The sequence below is a fragment of the Pinus tabuliformis genome, chromosome 1_1 (assembly GCF_031772625.1).
Source record: "Pinus tabuliformis cultivar Carrire ecotype Pingquan chromosome 1_1, CPIR1, whole genome shotgun sequence".
NCBI lineage: Eukaryota > Viridiplantae > Streptophyta > Pinopsida > Pinales > Pinaceae > Pinus > Pinus tabuliformis.
In genome coordinates, this window is record NC_142297.1 from 738,758,896 (window position 1) to 738,776,059 (window position 17,164).

The 17,164-nt window shown below is 34.2% G+C and overlaps 1 long non-coding RNA gene across 1 annotated transcript in view; it reads right to left on the reverse strand.

Moving 5' to 3' along the window:
- The window catches only part of LOC149216072 (uncharacterized), a 154,586-nt gene that overhangs the window by 129,652 nt on the left and 7,770 nt on the right, over positions 1 to 17,164 (reverse strand). Inside the window, exon 2 of the long non-coding RNA XR_016250529.1 lies at positions 5,544 to 5,609. This is a non-coding gene — a long non-coding RNA (uncharacterized LOC149216072). The remainder of the gene's footprint in view (positions 1 to 5,543; positions 5,610 to 17,164) is intronic.

The following is a 17,164-nucleotide window of genomic DNA, read 5'->3' on the forward strand; positions in this document are numbered from 1 at the left end:
TCAAATGAAAGGGCAAAAATATGATGTTAGTAGCTAATTGTGTATTAATTAAATATTAAAATATAATCACACAAAATTATTATTATTAATTTTATTATCAAAATAATTTTTTAAATGTAAATATTAATAATTTGAATCATATTGAATATGATTAAATAAGATTCAAAAAATGACATTTAATATGTGAATATGAAAGGAGTTAAGTTATTAATAAATTGAGTTTTGTATATAAATAGTTGTTTTAAAACAAATTCAAAATAAACACATTTAAAAAGGAAATATATTCATATTCATGAGATAATTTAAATGTTATTAATCATTTTAATGTTATTAGATTGATAATATTAAATTTTCATCATTTTAAAAAATATTATGATTAATAATATTATTAAATTTTTTTTTAACATCATTAATATTGTATTAATAATTTTGTTATTAATACTTTTCTTAATGTTAATTTGAATAATATGTTATTATTAATGATAATGTTTATTTATATTTTTTGAAAGAATAATTTTTTATGATAATAAATATTATAAACATATAAAAAAATTATTATAAATTATTTATAAACTAATTTAAAAATCTAAAATAAATAATTTATAAAAATATAAATTCTATGGTGATATTTATTATAAATTTATTTATAATATAATAATATTTATTATAAGTCCCTGAATGCGCATGACACAAATGAATTTAATGTTATTCATGACAGACAGTAAGAGCTGGTACTGCCAGCTGCAGGGCAGCGTGGCTTCCCAGGATCTCACCTTGCACAAGAAGGATAGTCTTAATAAGGGCGGATATGGTAGGATCTCGGCATTAATGGTTTGCTCTGTTCGAAGTAAAGCAGTGGTAGTTATAATCATGGCGATCCTGTTTATTCCCTTCACAATTAGCGTTCAGTCCTCTTGCTCCAGGCCTTGGTTTGCTGCGGTTTTTGGTGGAGAGCAGGTCTCTGCTAACAGAGGCAAGCTCCGTGCCTGTTCTCTGTTATCCTGGAGGTGGTATTACTATGCTAAGGGTCCTTACGGCAGGATAAACGCTACATTAAGGGGTAAGCTTTCTAATTCTTTAGAATTTCGAATTGAGCGATTCTCTTCTCCTTCTCAGGCCTACTCTGTGCGCTTGTATTGGTCTCTCGTTCAGTCTTTGCCCTCCTGTCGTTGTCTATAGTTGTTCAGTGCCTTCCCCTACGTTCCTCAATATGGTTCGCCAGAGTGGGAGGAATTGTTCCAGGGGGCGACGTGGTAGCAGCAAACGTTTGAAGGCTAGCTATTCTGTGGACCCTGAATAGTCTCCTATCAATCTCCCCTCCTCTCAGGTGAATGTGCCACCTCCTAGCCCTGTTCGCAAGCCAACTCTGAATAGTGCGTTCCAAACCACTCATTTCAAGTTCCAAAGCAATCTTAACAGGCCATTGATCACTGCTCATATCACTATCATCCTCTCGAAAGAAGAAAGTCAGCTTTATCCTCTGTCGTGCATGGCTACGGAGCCTTCTCAAAGCAGTGAGCAATTAACGGATGGGGAAAGCCAGGAGAAACGTATGGGTGATAAGCTTGGCCAGGATGAAGTTCCGAGAGTCATTCTGTCTCTTAAAGACAATATCCCAGTGGCCGGGGAAGGGATTTTTGGAGTCACTAATCACCCCATGGTGAACCCAGTGGGCGAGAAGGCTGGCAGCGAAGATTTGTGGATTGGCAGCGCATGTCCGATAGCGGAGAAGCCTCCTAGTGAGGACGTGGAAGTTTAATGCCACCTGGGGCAATGGCTGTATAATTACCATCTGGTTTGCCAAGGAAATTGGCTATCTTGCTTTCATGTTTCTTCTTATGTTCTACTGGTCTATCTTTGGGTTCTATATATGTTTTCTAGCTTTTTGTAACTGGTCTTCCCAGGTTCCTTCTATACTGGGGCAGTTTTGCTGTGTTGAGTGCTCTCGAGTACTGTTATCTGAGGCCTCAACTCCTTGTAATATTATTTTACTTTTCAGTTAATAGAATTTAGTCTTTGCCGAGAAAAAAAAATAATATTTATTATAAGTCCGCATGGGGTAGCTCAAGTGGCATGGCCGTGGAAACGAAGTCTCACCGAATTGGAGATCTCAGATTTGAATCTTGTGCTACCCTCCCCAGTAGCGAGGTGAATAATGGACATGTAAACATGAAAATCAGAGAGTCCTACCAAACTTACTATATTTATATATTATAAGCTTTTAACAATTATTAAAACCTAATACTATTTTTGATAAAAACCAACTATTATAAATACCTAATATCATAAAACCTAAATAAATTAAAGTTATAAAACATTAAAATTATAAAAACCAAATCTATCACATTTATCAATTTGAAATTTAATAATTTAAATATTAAATTATTTTCAATATTTAATAACTTAAAATTATAAAAACTCATGTTATCACATTTATACATTTATGAACTTGATATTTAATTTATATTAGATATTTTTTGTTTTCTTTTTAAATATTGAATATTATGCTATTAAATTAAATTATTGATATTAATAATTATTTTATTATTATTATTAAATATGTTTATGATGATGATGATGGTGGTTAACATCCACTGAGACTAAACTTTGGTCTATCGCACCTAAAGAAACAAGTTATTTAGTTTGATTTAAAATTTGATTCTTATGCTCAAAAAGCTTGGAGAGAAGCCTCCCAAGCTCATTATAATTTTGACATCGTAAAAGGCTAGGGAGGTCAGTGTTGAGACAAAGATTATGAAACTGAGATCTAATGTGGTTGTACCCGGGGCACTCTAAGAGGAAGTGATTTTCATCCTCGATGTTCCTATTCTCAGGAGATGGCAGATCCTGTCCATAACATTAATATAATTAACATTAATTTAATTATATTAATGTTAATATAATTAACATTAATATAATAACATTAATATTAATATTAATGATAATGAAATATTTATATTAATATTAATTTAACTAATATAAATATTTAAGTTAACATTATTTTAACAATAATATTAATTATATAATATTATGTTATATAATTAGCTATCAATATTAATATGAAATAGTAAAATGTGAAATATTGACCATTTCCTAGAATTTTAAAGATTTTTTACATCAATAATAAATAAAATTACAATACTGTAAATATATAAAGCAAATGTAATATAGAGAAATGATACTTAATTCTTATAAACGTAATATAGAGAAATGATATTTAATTCTTATAAACGAGGTTGAAGAAAAAGATTATTAAATATCATTTTTAATTTTAATTATAATTAATTTTACTGATAAATTGAGTTTATTTTTCAATTTAATTATTATGGAAATAAAATTATAAAAACCTTAAATATTACAAAAACCTAATATCATAAAACCTAAATAAATTAAAGTTATAAAACACTAAAATTATAAAAACAAAAGCTATCACATTTATCAACTTGATATTTAATATATATATTAAATAGGTTTTTGGTTTTTTGGTTTTTTTGGTTTTTGTTTTTTTTAATATTGATTATTATGACATTAAATTAAATTATTAATATTAATCATTATCTTATTATTCTTAAATATGTTTATATAATTAATTTAATGTTGATGTAAATATTAATATTAATATTAATATTAATATTAATTAATATAAATATTTAAGTTAATATTATTTTAACAATACTCGCTGTTAATATTAATATGAAATAACTTAGAAAGTGAATTTTTGGCGTTTTTTCGAATTTTAATGATTTTTTTACATCAATAAAATTAAAATTACAATATTGTAAATATATACAGCTTGAGTGGGCCTAATGGTTAAGAGCATGTGTTTCCTCCTAAGAGGTTACAGGTTCAAAACCAGAGGGGGGTAGAGTATGTATGCCTTTGTAGACTTAGCAGTCAAATCGTTGCGTGGAGGTGGGTCCCTTGTGCCACAAACAAGAGGGTCTCATACACCAATTTGGTGTCTGGCTTGGCCGTAACCTTAAAAATAGATTATTATTAATATAGAGAAATGATATTTTATTGTCACAAACGAGTTTGAAGAAAAATATTATTCCCAGCCATTTCTAATATTGATTATTCGTTTCCATTTCTAATCTTAATTGTAATTGACTTCAGTCCTAAATTGAGTTTCAACACCGAGAATTTTTCAAGCTATTTTCGATGCCCATATATCCTTAAAAATTTATTAGAGAGCTTGGAGGATGGATGAATCTTCAAGAAAAAATGATGAGTATACATTGCATATTTAGTTTTCAACTTAATTATTGGATTTTAAAAAATATTGAACTTATTGAAGATAAAAGAAAATATGAATATAATAGATAATTTTAAAGTAGAGATTTCAAAAAATAAAAAATAAAAAATAGTCTAGATCAGTCACATTTATCTCTCATCAACAAGGTCTAAAATAAAATCCTAAGGTGCTTGTTATTAACCCATAAACAAATAGCATGTAACCTCATTATGCAATGGCCAATAATTATTAGTTGGGAAAACAATTTGAAATAGGTAGATAAATAAATTCTAGTTGTAAATAGAAGCTTTAAAATAAGAGTAGTGCTTATGGATTCATATTAGCAATAAGTTCATATAGCTCCCTTGTGTACATGACATTAATAATCAATAAATAATCGATAAAATTACAATAATGTAAACATTAATAATCAATAAACTTACAATAATTTAAATATGCAAGGTATATATGATGTACATAAATCATATTTGATTCTCATAAACAAGCTATTGAAGGAGGAGATTCTAATTCCATGCAAAGGATGGCGAGTGCAAGTGGGTTGACATGTATCCATTCAAAGTTGTCGCTGAGGGAAAATAATGTCCAATACCACCAAAGGTGTGTCAACCTCAAAAGTGGACAAAGGCAACAAATCATCACATAAAAACTAAGGCGAACACATTCAATGTGCCAATATAGCCAGTGTTAGGGTTTTAATCAAAACTTAAGTTTTATGTAAAAAGTGGTTTCCTTACTAGGAAGGCAACATTTTGTCACATCAAAATGAAGGTGAATGCATTCAATGTTTACATAAAAATGGTTTCCTTACCAAGAAGGCAACAAGGCATTGCTAATGCATTCAATGTGCCAATATAGCCAATGCTAGGGTTTCAATAAAAACTTAAGTTTTATGTAAAAATTGGTTTCCTTACCAGGAAGGCGATATCAATATCCATTCGAAGCAGTTGGGTAAATATTCATTCAATGCAATTGGACTGGGTAGATAATGCCCATTACTTCGAACATGTATTAGCCTCATAGACAACAAAGGAAAAAATCCATCCCATTGAAATGATGGCAATTCAACAGGCACTATATGCATAAAAAACTTAGTGGAAAAGGCCAATTTTTATCATTGCAGATGCCGCAACAGTTAAGATGAGAAGATCAAAGAAATTCAAATTACTTGAGCTTGTGTTGTGCCCTTCCTCTGTGGGTTGCCAATTTACTCGACATTAAAACAATATTTTTACCAGGATTTACAACAAACCAAAATCACTCCATTGCTTAACCATATCCAAAAACTTACCAGAATAATTTTATTGATGTGAATTGATCCTATCATTGGCGCTCCACCACCTATTGTTGGGATTATCTGCTTTAGAACAAGAGAAAAAACAATAGTTCTTATATTAAATAAGTTGTTACATTTCTAGAAAATATATAACCACAATGTTTGTGAAACAAGGAAACATCAAAATAGCAAAATAAACAGTTAAATAAAAAGGAATAGAGCAATCTGAAGCAACCCTTACATCTACTTCTGGATCTGTTATAATGTGAAAAAAAGAATTATCATTACAAGGTTTTAAGAAAAATCATAAAACACATGATAATGTAATATATAATTAGAATTCATTAATTTACCTTGCATAGTTTTTAGAAATCCAAAGAGTCAGGGTTTAATGCATTTGAACATGCACCATAATTTAGTGATCAATGAGATCGCTTATGCAACCACTAATAGATACTAAACATTCACCAATTAGAAATGAAACCAACCTAACCACGAAATGGCGAGAGAATTCGTAAGGCATAGGAATCCATCGAGATAATGGAGTGGCCAAGGGAATTTGTAATGCATAGGAAGCCATTGGAGTAATGGAGTGTCCAAAACACTTGGAAAATGGTTGAGTGACATAAATTTCATTTTTTTAACTTATTTTTTATTAATTATGATAGGTGGTTATAAACAATAGGAATAGTGAAATTTTAATCATGTTTTGTAAAAAAATAATTTAAGTATAATTTAAACATGTGATTTAGATAGGCAAGAAAGTTATTGTTTTCAATTTCATTCGTTGATGGAGTGACGATGACGAGAATATACTGACATCTTTCAATTTAGGCCATACGATTAAAATGATTAATTAAAAACTGATTTAAGTGACCAATTCCAATAAGGGGACATGTAATTAATTAATTTTATTATCCATTCTATTAATGGATTTGAGTGAACCTTGACTGATACCTAAGCAACGTTGAATACTTTTTCGAGTTGTTTTTAGTGAGACTTTTGGAAACTTTTCCAGTCTAATTTCTCTAAAATTTAGCAAGAATTTATTGAAATCACAAGCTTGATGGGTAACCCCTACACATTCAAAGTGCCCTAGGGGTTTTCAGGGTGCTGAATCCATATATAGAGTTAAAAAAACAATGTAAATAAAACAAATCAATATTTCATGTCAAAATTTTCCACCCAATTCACACTGGAAGTCGCACTAAAAACAACTCCATATTTTTTTGAAAGTTTCATAGTTACAACCATCGAGACACATTTTTGAGTATCTAAAGGCCAACGTTAGATTTTTTTTTTTGAAAGTTTCGCAGTTCCAGTCATCGAGATTGGGTATCAATGTACCCAGATGACATCATTTCAATGCTCAACGCATCCACTGTATGTTTAAATATGTGTTCCCTTGTACTTCCACAGTCCACCAATCAAACTTGGATCGCCTTTGCTCCATCCTCTTATTATTATTTTTGTGTACTAGGGCATATTATTTCCATATTACAATAGCAATTGAAAATCTAACTACCATCCTCAATCACTGTAACAATGCTTCCTCCATAGCCTCCTCTTTTGCCTCGACTTTTTTGCCCTGTTACCAAGTGTTCATAAACCATGGGGGGGGGGGGGGGGGTGTTGGACTTAAAAAACACCTTCACCCACGATCTCTATAGATGCCTTCTTGATCGTGAATTGAATGTCTTTTTGGATAGGGAGAAATTGGAGGAGGGTCACAATATGTGTTCCCAAATATAACAAGTTATCCGAACTGCCTCTGTCCACATTGCAATTTTCTCTCCAACTTACGTGAAGTCTAGTTGGTGCTTGAATGAGCTTTTTCTCATGAAAAACTCATAGGCTACCATTCTTACCATTTTCTTCAACGTGGATCCCTCTGTAGTCCGCCATACAATGAAAGCGGAGAGTACGCGAAAGGCCCTACAGAATCTCTAGAGGAAGAGAACATTCGACCTTCTAACTGGTAAAGGTGAGCCACGCTATGACTTAGATACCATTCAAAGTTGGAGAACAACACTTTCATATGCTGCAGATCTGAGTGGTTTCGAGCTGAAATATTTTAATGGGTGAGGATTTTGTTAGAAATTGTAATTACTCCTGCATGAGGACTTGGCTAAAATTAGAGAGTTAGTTAACTAAACGTTGAGTCAAGTCAAGTGATGGATAAAGAGTTAAGTGTAGTCCATATTTAGAGTGTGAGATAACTGAGTTAAGTGAGTGTGCATGTCAAGATATTTTAGATGAATCACCATCGAAAAGGTTTAAATACCTTTCACCGAGTTCATTGTAAGAATCAAGTTTTGTGTGATCAATAGAAGAGTGTGTGCATGTCAAGATATTTTAGGCAAGTCGCTAGTCGAAAAGGTTTAAATACCTTTCACCAAGTTCATTGTAAGAATCAAGTTTTGTGTGATCAATAGAAGAGTCGCAGCTCGTAGGTTTTATGCATGAAATTTGTGTTTTGTCTCCTCTCCTTTTCGAACAAATTGGTATTAGAGTGAGGGAGAACACATTAACAACAATCCATGTGAGAGGAAAGAAATATATTTTGTCTCGTGGTGAATGCTATAACGCACCTTGTAGGTTGCATACAAGGTGTTATAACGAACAAGGGATCAATAGAGAGCCGCGTTAACAGTCATAGACTTCTTGTGTTTCGCATATACGCAGGTCAAAGGTAGATTTGTAGCATTACGAGATTAACGCAGGACTTCACTTTCGTGAGGGGCGTTATCCCGCATATGTGTGAATCAAAACAACGCGATAGTGTGAACCATTCGTTGATGTTTCGAAGGAGTTTTGTAAGTTTTCAAAGGCGTACTTCAAAGTTAACAAACTCGGCAAGGGCTAACGAGCCTGCCATAGGGCATTAAATGCCCGCTTAGCTACAAGCTCGATAGCCCGATAACACACGCGCTTATTTTTTATTTATCTAGTGATCGGGCGCGTGTGCGTTATCGGGCTATCGAGCTTGCAGCTAAGCGGGCATTTAATGCCCTATGGCAGGCTCGTTAGCCCTTTCCCTACCCAAGTGGAGTACCTTTCTCATATTTGTTTTTCTCACTCGGTAGTTATTTTTTGGAGCACGAAAAGTTATAAAAGGTCACGATGTTTATTAAAAGATCAAATTCAAGTGGCCTTTTTTAATACATGAGGTTTATAAGTTTTTTTTTTTAAAGGTGTGGTGAAAAGGTTTTTTATTAAAGTTTTCAAAAAGGGCCTTTTGGAAAGGGTTTTGGAAAACAGTTTTTTTTAAAGTTTTTTTTAATTAAAAAAATCATACAATTTGGAATCTTCATATTAGAAAGGAGAAATTTTTACAGGGTTTTTATTGGCAAGAGAATTTAGGGCTTTGTAAAGTCTGTTTTTCTACAAAATTATTTGGTTTTTGTCAAACATGATAGTGTTTTGGGTGAATATTCTGCCTTACAGGGGTGTATATTGAAAATAATATTTTCTTTCGAGGGCGATATAGAAGATAGTCTCATGCAATCAGGAAAGAATCTATAAAACAGAGGAAAGACTGCAATCATGGGTCGCAAAGTGCAACTGAAGCATATTAAGAAAAGAAATCGAAAATAAGAGGAAAAGATCATTGCCATGGTTAGAGAGGTTCAAATCATAGCCAAGGAAATGAGAAGTCTAGGAGAAGACAAAGAAGAAATTGAGGATGATTGATGTAGCTTTGATCTGCTAACACCTCCAATGTTTACAGGGAAATATTTTGATCATTGGTTTATCAAGATGCTAAATTTTCTTCGAGCTAGAGAGTTAATTGAGTACAAATCTAACAACCCATATGATGCAGTATGTGATGTTTTAGCATTGAATTTTATAAAACAAGCATTGGATGAGAAGTGTTTGTGCAATGTAGAAAAAGCTACAACTTCCAAGGAAGCATGGAAGTTCCTAGAAGCAGAGTTTGGTGCAAGGGAGAGAAACATACAACAACAGGTTATGTCACAAGAAAATAAATTCGCTGCAGATCTGAGAGTAGATGAGAAAGACTCTAAGAGGACAACAGAGTTGGAGAATCCCACTAAAAAGTGGATGATGGTTGTCAAGACCATAAAATTCAAACCCATTATGCAAGCATGCATATGGATGAAGAAGATGCAACAAAGATTGCAGAGAGAAAAGCATAAACCTCTGTGTGTGAAGCAGAGAAAGAGCATATAAATGCTTAAGTGCTCCACTGTAATGTGGATGATGCAGATGATGGTGAATCCCACTGTGACGAAACAGATGTGGATGATGACTTCAAAGTTATATATGAATTGGTGAATCCAATCGTAGCTAATGGATTTAGTGAAGTTGAAATTGTCAAAGAGCACTTGCATGCTTGGATATCCCACCAAAGTGTGAATGGACATTATGTTGATGATATGTGTGGTTTTTTTTTTGAAACAAGGATTGATTGTGGCAACATGGTAAGCACAATGTTTGATGAAATATTGAAGGTTGAAGTTGCCACTATAGCAGCAAGATATGAAGCAGTTGGAACTGCTCATGAAGCAATATGTCATCTAGAAGGAGTTGATGATCAAGAACATGATAAAGTGATTGAAGAGTTTTTGATGAGAATATCCACTAATAGCATAACATTGGAAGACAACCTCCATGCAGTTGAAAAGAAGACAGATTTAGAGCAAGAAGCTCTCACTGAAGAGAGTCATATTAAAGATGTTTTTAACATTGTTTTCGAATATACAGGTGTTCAGAATAGCATGGGAGCAGAAGTTGAAAGAAAGGTTGTTAATATATTTGATGCATATTTGAAGCTCATTGAAGAATGGATTCAAAAACCAATAGAAAAAATTGATGTGAGTCTTAAAGAAACAATTGGAATAAAAGAATTGAATGAAATGGTGAATAATGATCTTGAGTGTGCAGATTACAGGAAAAAAGTAGTAGTACCTGATGATGAAAGTGAAAAGAATGATATGGATGTTTTTGAAGACAAAGATGAATGCATTAAAACCATTTTTTAGCAATGGAGTCAAGAAGAGATAAGATTCTGCTATCAAGAAATATGGCAGAAAGAAAGTCAGGAATATGAAGCGCAAGAAGTAGACCAAAGAAGACAATTTGAAGATGCAATGTTGTGGTAGCAGTCCATGGTTGAATGAATATTTGAAGAGGAAGGTGTACTAGACAAGATCAGATTTTGTTTCAGCAGAAATTCAAGAAATGTCAAAGAAGAATTGCAGCAAAAAAAAGTAAAGAAATATGGAGCCTACAACCAGAACCCACAACAGAGAATGAAGAAATTTCAAGGATATAAAATTTGGAAGAAGAGAAAAAGAATTTGAAAATTTGTGAAAGTATTAAGTCATTGTGAGCCTAGATGAGACATAGACCAGCAGGAATGTGTCAGTGATAGTTGAGTCATGTTTGAGTTATGTTGAGTCATATGGTCGTAATTAAGCGGGAGTGTCAGAAATTGTAATTTCTCCCGCATGAGGAGTTGGCTAAAATTAGAGAGACGGTTAACTAAGCGTTGAGTCAAGTCAAGTGATGGATAAATAGTTAAGTGCAGTCCATAATTAGAGTGTGAGTTAACTAAGTCAAGTGTGTATGCATGTCACGATATTTTAGGGGAGTCACTAGTCGAAAAGGTTTAAATACCCTTCATTTGGTTCATTGTAATAATCAAGTTTTGTGTGATCAACAGAAGAGCCGCAACTTGTAGGTTTTATGTGTGAAATTTGTGTTTTGTCTCCTCTCCCTTTCCAACAGATTTTTCGTTCTCTCTCTCATTCTGTGCCAGTATTAAATTTGTTGGAATTATATAAGGTGCTTGATGTTTACAAGGCATTTTTGACTGCTTATTTTACGTTATCAATGAATATTATTCAGGGACGAGGCCGAGCTCTTGGATAAGGTCCTACATAGAGTTTTGAATATCTTTTCAAAACGGCTGTTGTTGTCCGTGGCCAAATACCCAACTAGGTTGGAACTAAAATTAGAAGAATTTGAAAAGATCGTGTTGAAGGAGGAGCAAGTGAAATCCAAAGTTGTGGGGATTGTGGGTGTTGGTGGGATAGGAAAAACGAAACTGGCCAAATTATTCTTCAATCTTAAGAGGTCGAATTACAATGAAAAAGTTTAAATACCCTTCATTGGGTTCATTGTAAGAATCAAGTTTTCTGTGATCAATAGAAGAGTGACGACTTGTAGGTTTTATGTGTGAATTTTTTTTTTTGTCTCCTCTCCCTTTCCAATAGATTTTCCGTTTTCTCTCATTCTGTGTCAGTGTTAAATTTGTTAGAATTATATAAGGTGCTTATGTTTACAAGGCGTTTTTGACTATTTATTTTACTTTACCAATGAATATTATTCAGGGACAAGGGCGAGCTCATGGATAAGGTCCCACATAGAGTTTTGAATATCTTTTCAAAATGACCATTGTTGTCCGTGGCCAAATACCCAACTGGGTTGGACCTAAAATTAGAAGAATTTGAAAAGATCGTGTTGAAGGAGAAGTTATGGGGATTGTGGGTGTTGGTGGGATAGGAAAAACGAAACTGGCCAAATTATTCTTCAATTTTAAGAGGTCGATTTACAACAAATCCTCCTTTTTATTTGAGGTTAGAGAAAAGTCTCTGACTTATTTGCAAAGCAAGCTCATTAAAGACTTGAAACTTCTAAATGTTGAAACGGAGTGTTCAGAGGAAGATATAGGGATACTTGAACATAATCCCTTATCTTGTCACTCACTGATAATTTTAGACAATGTAAGCGATGCTAATCAACTACATCTGCTTTTGCCAATAAAAAATAGCCTTAGCCGTGAAACTTGATTTTGGTTACCTCACGTGATACGAATGTCCTCAAAAGAGCAGGAGTGCTAGAGTCATCGATTTATAATCTAACTAGACTAAATATCTTGCAATCTAAACAACTTTTCTGTTCTTATGCCTTTCGTCAACCATTTCCACTACCTGAATTTGCAAATTTGGTAGATCAATTTTCTAGAGCGGGTAACGGATTTCCATTATCATTGAAAGTAGTTGGGCCACTCGTTTGTGGCCATGACAAATCCTATTGGACAGATAAATTGGATTGACTTCAACACACACTACCTAAGAAGATAGAGGAATGTCTTAGAATCAGTTGTGACTCGCTTATTAAAAAGGATCAATCAATATTTTTAGATATTGCTTGTTTCTTCATTAGAGAAGACAGAGATAAGGCAATCATAATATGGGGTAATTCGGGGTTACAAAATTTGCAAGGCAAGTGTTTGTTAGATGTAGACAATGAAAATAAAATAAATATGCATCATCACATCAAAGATCTAGGAAGAAAAATTGCTAAAGAAGTGTTTGTGCCCCATCATATTTGGGATTTGATGACCAACAACACTGACGATTTGTTGCAGCAATCATCACCTGTAATTATTTCGTATTCCAAACCTTCCTCTTCAGTTTAATTAATTTTTAATCTCTAAAATTCCTTAATTTAAGAGAAAAGATAGATATTTTTACCATAAAATTTTCATCAATGAATAGGGAGGAACCGAATTTCACGGAATTAGCACAGTGTTTTCCTCCATTGATTTCTTTAGGCATGAACATCCCCTTTCAAATACCACAAGCTCATGAAAATCGCGGATCAAAAATTTAAAAATTAGGCATCTATTCTATAATTTCCAATCTCCTGGTATGAGGAAGTTGCAACTTGTTGCAACTGAAGAACTTCATTTAGACGACATATTGAGCAGAGTGTAGCCACCACATCTCCTATGGCTCTGTTGGTATAGATGTTCCCACGTTGCCCTGCCGGAATGGATGCTGTTGAAGAATTTAAGAGTTCTAGAAATGGAGGGAAGAAATTTGAACACACTGTGGCCACATGAATCTCAAGTAGGAAAACATGTGTGCCTTTTGTGCTTTCCTCATTTAATTTCTCTTTAATTTCTCATTTGTAGAATACGATCTTATGTTGAAACATCATCTTTGCAAGCATTCCCCCTTGAACTACGAGAGTTAAATATCTGGGCTTCCCTTTTAGAGATTCCAAGGTCTATAGGAACGTTGAACTACCTTGGAAGAATTGCCATACATAATCACTCCAAAGTAATCACAGCCAGAACGTTGCCCGACAAATTTTGTCTTCTGCGCTCGTTGAAATACTTAGTTTTCAAAGGGTTTTCAATCCTGGTGTCATTGTCTGTTGCATTCAGAGAGCTAACAAACCTCCATCTCATCGATTTGGAAGGTGCTTCCTCTTTGCTAATGCTTCCCAACTCATTTGAAAAGTTAACTCAACTGAAACATCTATCATTAAGGGGCTGCTTGAGTTTGACCATTTCCAAGGGAACTCTAGGAGATATTACAAAGCTGGATACTTGGATCTTTCATCCTATAGGAAGGCGCTCAATTTGCTTCCCCAAATCCCATATCAACAGTCCTTGCAAACCTTAAATTTGCAGGGAACGAAATTAAAAGAATTTCCAAGCGTTATTAGAGACCTCTGCAATTTAGAAGTTCTGAAATTAAGTAGCAATTTGTTGGAAGTGTTGCCAACTTGGATCGGTGACTTCAAGAACTTGAATATCTTATCACTCTCTACTTCTCCACAATTGAAATCCTTGCTAGATTCCATTGATTTGTTGACTCAGTTGACACATTTGAAAATAAAGGATGGTGGGATAGAATACTTACCACCGATTTTTCTCAATATGAACAATCTAGAATCTTTAGTAGTATCAGGTTGTCCATTACGTGAATTTCCATCTAAAAGGTTTGAAGGAGAAATAGAAACACTCCTATCATCAGAAGGGGGAAAAGTGTTGAATAAATTGAACTCCTCTAATGATAGATGCATGTTTCGACTCAAGAGGTTAGAGCTGTCAGGAACATAAATTAGGGAGGTATTTTTTGAAGAGGGTGCTTGTCCCAACCTTCAATGACTCTCCTTGAGTGGGTGTGCTAAATTGAGGCAACTAGAATGGCTTTTTGGTCTGCCGAAACCTCCAGATTTCGACATTAGTAACTGTGTAAATGTCGACGAGCTTCCTAATATTGAGACATTAGTATCTTTGAAGTGGTTGAATGTTCAAGATTGTGCTAAGCTCGAGATATTACAAGGATTGGGGCAGCTCACAAGCCTTACAGTACTAAATGTTAAGCAATGCCGTGAGATACAAGAGCTTCCAGGCAGGGAATATTTGACTTCTTTGGAGAGGTTTAGTGTTAGTGGATGTGAGAAGCTTAAGGGTATACTAGTGTTGAGGCATCTGACAAAGCTTATACATCTAAATATTCATGGATGCCGTCAGATAGAAGAGCTGCCAGGTGTAGAATACTTGACTTCTTTGAAGCAGTTGATAGTTGGTGGACGTGAGAAGCTCAAGAGCATACCTCTGTTCTGTTAGAACATTAATCATGACTGCGGCCAATGGTGCCGCCCACTGCTCCCATGTCACCAAGTTTAATTTCAGTCGGTGGGAGTCGGCTATAGTCAACGGATTTAGATAAAGAGGAAATAACAATAGGTGAATCCCTGTAATAAGTTTTGTATAAATGTATGTGCTTTGTAATGTAATAAAAAAGCTCTTTCACAGAGCCTTCAGTGTTTCTCAATGTTTTCTGTCATGGTATCAAGGTTCGGGTGAGCTGTGAGGTGAGGCGGAGTGGTGTGGCTCCTGTTGTGCATGAAAGGTGTGTTCTGTGAGAGGAAAGTGTGTTTCCTAGCCACTGAAGCTGCCGAAAAGAATTTTAAGTGGTGAAAAGAATGAGTGGTGAGAAAAATTAAAAAAGGGTGTGTTTGTTTTTTAATGCGAAGATTATCATGCGTGATAAGGTTTTCAAGAATTTTTTTAAAGTGGTGAAAGGTATTAAAAAAAAGGAGTGTTGGTGGAAATTTTTAGTAGTGAAAAGGAGTTATTAAATATTTTTATGGTGTGTATGTGGTGAAAGCCTTTTGAGATTTGGTGAATTTGGGTGCATTTGGCTTTAGATCTGGTGCATTTGATTACATTTTGTGATTGGAGAAAGATTTTTTTTTTGTCATCATGTCAAATTTATTGGCTAATACTTATCTAAATGAATCCACCAAACTCGATGAAGGAAATTATGTGAATTGGAAATTCAAGTTGCTAACTATTTTAGAAGGTTATAATTTTTGGTCCATTGTGAGTGGGGATGAGCCCAAACCCACTGTCGCAGCTTCTATTCCAGATTGGGAGAAATGAGAGACGAAAGAAAAGGTGTTGTTGTGTATGTCTGTAAAGGACAACATTATTCCTCACATCAGAGATTGCAAGACATCAAAGGAAACATGGGATATGTTGAAGGGTTTGTATGAAACAACAAATACAAACAAGGTTTTTGAAGACTAAGCTTTTATCTCTAAAAATGGAAGAAAATGAAAATATTAGCAATTTCATATCTCATGTCAAAGATTTAAGTGATAAGTTAGGAGATATTGGTGAAAAGGTGTCTAATACTGACTTAGTCACCATCATATTAAATGGCTTAGTGCAAGATTATCAATTTTTTGTTTCAAGTCTTTCAGCTAGAGAGAAGCCCTCTACATTTGATGAATTGACAAGAATTATTCTACAAGAGGAGGAGTGCATATAACTATCTTGTGAAGAACTGAAGTTAGGTTACAAATTGAAGACCAGTGAAGCCCTGGAGTTGTGTTGTCAATTGAAGAAGCCATTGTTGGTTGTGATGTGAAGTGAGGCGTGAAACCATAGGAGTTTTCGATTGAACTGTTGTAGTGCAGAGGAGTAAAGTTTGTCATGTCTACTATTTGACGAAGCTGCCAGAGCTCGTGGATTGTGAAGCTTGAAAAAGGCAATGAACATTGTTACCTGATATCTGACTCTGTGTGTGGAGATATTTCCGTGAAAGAGTTGGTTGTGATTGCTACAGTGTGGAAGTCACACGTTTGATTGGAGGAAAATGAGTGCAATAATGTTTGATAGTGATCTTTTGATGATGTATTTTTAGAGAGCCCATTTGGAAGTATTTTTGGGCCAGGGAATATTTTTTATTCAGGTAATATTTTTGAGTCGCAAGAACTATTATATCAACAGAATGATTTTATTGATGATCATAAAGATCCAGAGCTGGAGTCCATTCCATATGAGAGCAAAACTTGCTTGTCCGTGAACCCAATTGGTAGTAATGTGATTGGATTTGCTTCTAATATTTCTGCGACAGTGGAGGATACTACAATGGATGTTGTTCGAAGGCCGCTCATGTTCGAAGATGAGTGCATTTTGGTGGCTCCTCATAGAAAGTGGGGAGAGCATGGATTGGATTATCTTGTATTCACTATTCAGGATGTTGCATTACATCCCAATCCAAAAAAGGTTGTTGATGTTAAGTACGTAAGGAATTTCATAAGGAAATCCAGAAAGGTGAAGATGAAACTGCAACAACAAATGAACAAGCACAAATCCTTTAGCAAGAAGGCAAAAATATAATGTTTTGTTGTAAGCCTAGCTGAGACTTAGACCAGTAGGCAAATTAAAGTTTACGCTGTCTTGATTAAGGGGAGGTGTTAGAACATTAATCATGACTGCAGCCAACGATGCTACCCACTGTTCCCATGTCACCAAGTTTAATTTCAGTGAGCGGGATTCGGCTATAGTCAGCGGA